Source organism: Centruroides sculpturatus, unplaced genomic scaffold (assembly GCF_000671375.1).
Source record: "Centruroides sculpturatus isolate CEXI.00-Female unplaced genomic scaffold, Cexi_2.0 scaffold70, whole genome shotgun sequence".
Lineage (NCBI taxonomy): Eukaryota > Metazoa > Arthropoda > Arachnida > Scorpiones > Buthidae > Centruroides > Centruroides sculpturatus.
In genome coordinates this window covers 414,773-421,020 of record NW_019384571.1, presented here as the reverse complement: position 1 = coordinate 421,020, position 6,248 = coordinate 414,773, and the positions used below count along the sequence as shown (strand labels likewise).

The following is a 6,248-nucleotide window of genomic DNA, read 5'->3' as shown; positions in this document are numbered from 1 at the left end:
CACGCGACAATTCTAACATACAAGCAGCGGCCCACGAAACACACAACGTAAATAACACACAGTCTCGTGCGGTAGTTGAGTACAATCATCACCTCAACTCAGTTTACAGGGAGATTGCCGCCCATACTAACACTAAGATTGCATACAAGAGGCCTAGCACTGTATATGGGCTACTCCGCGGTGGCAAAGACAAAATCAATAAAAAGCAAGCACCGGGTGTTTACATGGTCCCTCTATGGGACAACAGGTTTCAAAGGGAATTAGTTTATATTGGGTCCACAAAACGCTCTTTGAATAAAAGATTGCAGGAACACAAATACGACATCGTTAATAAAAGGCACACCACCGCCCTATCAACATATGCCACTGAACCCGGCATAAGAGCTGACCTACATGAGGCCAAACTGATCAAACTTTCTCACCGGGTGGAACACCTGCAAAATCTGGAGGCACTGGAAATTTACAAAGCCGGGTTACGCACCAATTGCATTAACGCTAATGATGCGGTCAATGTGTCGCACGCTTGGAAGTACTGCTATGAGGTAACGGGTAATAGCTGGAGTGGACGTCGCCCACTCCAGCAATTAAAGACCACATCCCCGTTTGGTGTATTTATTTATATATATTTATATAATTGTATGTATTACATATGCCATTCCGTCGCCATGGCAATGCACATGCATAACTGCATTCTTTTAAAATCCCTTTGTGCTGTTCCCTTTTTCCAAATTAATTTTCAAAATTAATTTCATTATCATTGTTCTACGATTGCACAGGTTTGAATCTAACTGGTTTTTAAACCTGATGAAGACCGAAAGTATGGTCGAAAACGTTTGTTTATTATTAAATTGAGTACTACTGGACGTTTAAAGGTTTTGGGAGTTTTAGTGTATACAAAAATCTTGAAATCAAATGATATAGTTATTGTTCATTTTTTAAAGTAATTTAATATGTTCTGCAACCTTCAAAATTATATTAATAATGCTGTTTAAGATATATATTAAAAATTAACTTTGAATTACGTAGAAATTTTCACAAATAGAAAAAATTTATCAAAGTTTGCTGGAAACTGCATACAACAACAACAAAATGCTTTGAATTGAGTTGAAAATTTAAAAAAATGAACTTGCATCAAACTTCTAACTTAAAAGGTAATTTGCATTTTTTAAATAAAACATAATACAAAATATTATTGTAAATTTTTATAAGATGATTTTAAAAAGCAAAGATGGTCAAACTTTGATCACTCAATCTGATTCTTATTTTAGTAATGAAAAGTCCTGCTACCGAGAATGCCCTTTCCGATTCAATTGATGTGGGTGGAATCGTGTTTAATGCATTTAAGAGAATACAGATGTAATCTGTTTTTTTCACCTGTAACCTGGAACCGTTTTTAAGATTGTAATACTTCTTTTGCTTTCTAGTATTCTTGATTTGTCTACCTCAACTGCTTTAATAGAAACATCAAGCTTATAGCCCAATAATTTGGCAGTTTGTTTCTCTTTAATAATCAGGTTTATGAAGAAAGACTTTATACTTGCAGACTTTGTACTTGTTTGTATCCTTGCCCAATTTGCACCACCTGTTATTACGCAGTTATCAAAGCTACTGGGCATGGTTAAAAATTAAAACAGCATAAGCACAATTATTCCAGATATTACAGGTTCTGACAAGTAAAGAATTTTCAGAGTCCTGCCACAAATAAGCTATGCATTGATTATTGACCATTTGTGACATGCCATAATGAGCAAAAATTTAAAAACTAATAAATAGGTTTAAAATTAATAAATGCAAATGCATTCTGACAGTTTATGAGTTCATTATATTTTCTATTTGCAAAATTTCCTCAATCTCAACAAAAAAAGTGAACTTTTAAGAAATTTGCAGGATTTCATGAGTTAATTAAACAACTGGGATCCCAGAATCCTGTTTGAGAAACCCTAGTTTATACATAAGGACTCTTCATACATAAGTACTCACTGAATACTGAACATTTGGCAAATACCAGCTAGTGTGAATGATTTACACATGATGAATATTTGGTATTCACAATTTCCTATTCCTTATCAATAAGTTGTGCAGAATCAGAGGACAAATATTTGACTCCATGCATTTGTGCTATCCATCCACAAATTTATGTATTTTCTTGTTTTTGGCCATTATTTTCAAAATGAAATTGTAGTGTATGAATGTAATGTAACAGTAATTGAGGTGGGAAATATTTTGTCACAAATTAAAGAAAAAAAAGACTCATTAACAGTGTCATTTAGAATGTGTTATAACAAAGCAAAGTATTAAAAGTGGGGTAGGAATGACAAAATACAAAAACCAAACTAGTTTGCTTATTTTTCATTAACAGATATGAAGTACTCATAACTACAAAAGCAGTGGCACAAATTATTGTTTGAGAATTGTCCATTTTCTAAATCTTGTACAAACATTTGTCATTCTCAAATGAACTGATGCTCAGCAAATAATCATATGTGTACATGTGTGCTTACAATGTGACAAACAAACAAACACTTTGGCAAAAGGCAATTTTTCAGCATTTGGCAAATACCAAATGCCAAATAATTGTTGCATATATTAATAATGTAATGATAGACACAGAACCAATTTGTGATGCTTATAATATAAAAAATGAACACTGCACAAACATTTTCCAACACCTTCTAAGTTCTTCAGGTGTGTCAGAATGATTTTGACACACCAGAAGCACTTAGAAGGTGTGTCAGAATCATTCTGACACACCTGAAGAACTTAGAAGGTGTTGGAAAATGTTTGTGCAGTGTTCATTTTTTGTATAACAAAATGAAATAAATACAATACTAAAAATAAATTATTGAGTAGATAAATATGCAATGTCATAGAATATTTTTCCAAGCAGGATATAATGTGTCCTTTTTATTTTTATTATTTTATTTTTGACTATTTCTACTCTGTTGGCACTACAGGATCTTTTTCCCCCATGTTCAATATGAGTTCAGCCAGGTCCACAATGGGATGACTAACTGGCATGGAATAGAACTTTACATATCTGGGACAGTTTGTCCATGAAAAACTTCTGGATTTTTTAACCAACTGGATTTAATCCCAGGTCCCCTGGACAGTAGCTAACACCTAAACTGTCTAAGCCATTCTGATGGCTGAATTCAGTGGCTGTGTCCTTAGCATTTATACATTGGAAATATTCAAATCAGCTAGAAAATATCAATGTATAAAAGCCACTCTCATATTATGTTACCGCTAAAGCTCAAAAGTTGTTAATGTGTACATTACCTAGCTAATCTGCAGGTTAACTAGGGTGATCCGTTAAAGTTGTGAAAACTTCCATTTCTCAAATTACCTAGATAATGTGCAGAGTATCTAGGTAATCTGCACATTACCTACTAGGCACTTGGTAAAGTGAAAATAAGATCTTTGCCACAAATAAATGTACCACAAATAGGTGTGCTTGTCACAAAAACCAATTGCTATGAAATTCAAAGTGTCACCAATCTTTAGACGCACTAATAAGTAAGCACAATTGGATAATGTTACCTATGGTGAGTAAAATGGCAGCTCGTCTCTGATTCCAGCAAAGAGAAGAAAGGAAGCAGTGGGGACACACGTTCAAACCTAACCTAACCTATTCTAATAATTTGGTTGATAATAATTATGGTAATTTATTAGAATAGGTTAGGTCAGAACGTGCATCCCTACTGTTTCCTTTCTTCTCTTTGCTGGAATCAGAGAGAAGCCGCCATTTTACTCACCATAGGTAACATTAACTGCACAATTACATCATGCGATCACCAGAAAAAGTATGATAACTTTATTATTTTTCGTCTCCGGTCCAAAAGTAGGGTATTGTTAAAGTCGTCTCAGTCCCTTCAGTTCAGATAGATACTCAAAGTCCCGAAATTCCATAGATGGTTATCTATATAATAATTTCCCTAATTGTATTAATATTTTAAACCGTTTGATTTTTTGTATGTTTTTTGTATGGTTGATGATTGATTCTATCAACTAATTTGCTGATTGTTTGATTGTATTAACTTGATTCTTTAGATATCAAAAATTAAATAAAGAACATTAAGGTTGCTTGTTGTTCTCTATTATATGTGTTTGGTTAGCACAATGTTGCTGTTGAGAACGCAACCTTTTTCCTCTTAAAGTGTTCCTGTATGATACGTTCTCAACAGCAACATTGTGCTAACCAAACACAAAGAACATTAAGTTAATTTAATGTTGCTGTTGTTCCAGCAAAGATCTTATTTTCACTTTACCGAGTGCCTAGTAGGTAATTTGCAGATTACCTAGATAATCTGCACATTACGTAGGTAATTTGAGAAATAGAACAATTTTAGCAACTTTAACGGATTACCCTAGTTAATCTGCAGATTAGCTAGGTAATGTACACATTAACGACTTTTGAGCTTTAGCAGTAACATATACAATAATTTATTTTTAGTTTTGTATTTATTTCATTCTATGTTATATATTACAGTTGTTATAAATTTTAAATAGATATCCTCAGAGTTACAGGGCTAGAATATAATTTAAATTTTCATATTTTGTTCTAATTTTTATTGCTCTTCAGCGACTATACATTGACATCTTGGGAGATGAACATTAACATTCTATTTTGCAAATATTGTTCTGATTGAGTTTACCTAGAGAAGACCATTAAATAATGGTCAAGAACATTAGTATGCATTAAAATTAAATGAATTTTGCTGGAAATTTGAAGGCATTAATTTATTATGATATATTAAATCCAAATGATCTGCCAAATCATCAGGCTATTTTTAGGCTATGCCACCATCTCTAGTTAATGCATCTGCATGGCAAGCTGAGACTGCAGATTTGAGTCCCATTCTTGACCAATTCTTTTCTTTCAGAAATTTCTGAATTAAAAATTAATTTAAGATAGTGGCATAACCACCTACCTCTAGTCAAATTAATTCTTAACTAATTATTAACTTAGCCTAAATATAGCCAGATCATTTGGATTTAATTAAATTGGTTATGAGTTGTTATATATTTATTCTGATAGATTTTATAATTATATTCTTATAAAAACAAAATGAAATCTTTAAAACTGCTAGATATGACTATATCATTGTCATTGTGGCATTTGTCACTCAATCCAAAAATATAATCACCAGATTCAATACAAACAGATTTAGAACAATAATCAAGTGCATGCAAACATTGATTAACTAACAGAACATGGTAAAAATGCAAAGTTTCATAAACCTGGTTTAATATCAACATTATGTTACTTATCTTTAATTTTAGTAAGTAGTTTCATCCAAAATTAAATGGACATCATTTAATTTTAGAGGAAAATACTTGCTGAAACTGATTTAATATAATATTGACACTATACTGTAGTAAATGACATGATTTACATAAAATAACAAGAACAATTGTATAGAGTACAACAAACAAGATTCAATCATAAATGATGCAACTATACATATGAAGTGTTTATTTAAAAACATCTTTTGTCCACTTTTCAACTTTTGTGGCAATGCAAAAAAAGTTTTATTGTGTCATAACTCTATTGAATTGAAATATTTCATATTGTAACTCCTGAGACCAATATAAGATTATTTTCATAATCATTTTCATTTCTTACAGCAGTTTGAAAAATTTTATGTTAATTAAAACTGTCAGTTTGAACCTTCTAATTTTGGATGTTAAAACCTGACATAAGATCTATGAAAGTGGTCAAAAATGTTTGTTTTATTAAAGTAGTGTTTTAAACAGAACGTGCTCAGCAAATAATTAGATAATCATAACACATCTTTTATGTTGTCAAGGTAGTTTTATTGAAAACTAATATTTTCAGCCTATTCTCTAGGCCAGCGTTTCTCAAAGTGGGCGATAACGCCCCCCTTGTGGGCGCTGGAGGCTTTCAGGGGGGCAGTAGAAGGCTCATAGAGAATTGGGGGGCGTTAAAGAAATATAGAGGGGCGACGGCAGACAAATTCTATATATAAAAATTTGACGGAATATATATAAAATGTTGACATTTTATATATTTTTTATTTTTTATTGAAGGTCACAACTTGAATATTTCTAACACATTGACTTTTATTTTAGCTCAGCGTTTCTCAAAGTAAGCAATAACGCCCCCTTCTGGCGCGATGAATAGATCTATGATAGAGGCAGGGTATTGAACGGTGACCAAAGGCAAAATTGGGGCTGATAAGAGGAAACATTGCGTTTAATGGTTTCCAGATGATGAGAACAATGTA

The 6,248-nt window shown here is 32.4% G+C and overlaps 1 protein-coding gene across 1 annotated transcript in view; it reads right to left on the bottom strand.

Annotated features, from left to right (window-relative positions):
- Positions 1-6,248, bottom strand: part of LOC111624189 (R3H domain-containing protein 2-like) — a 282,865-nt gene that overhangs the window by 243,997 nt on the left and 32,620 nt on the right. The gene's annotated exons all lie outside the window — the stretch shown is intronic.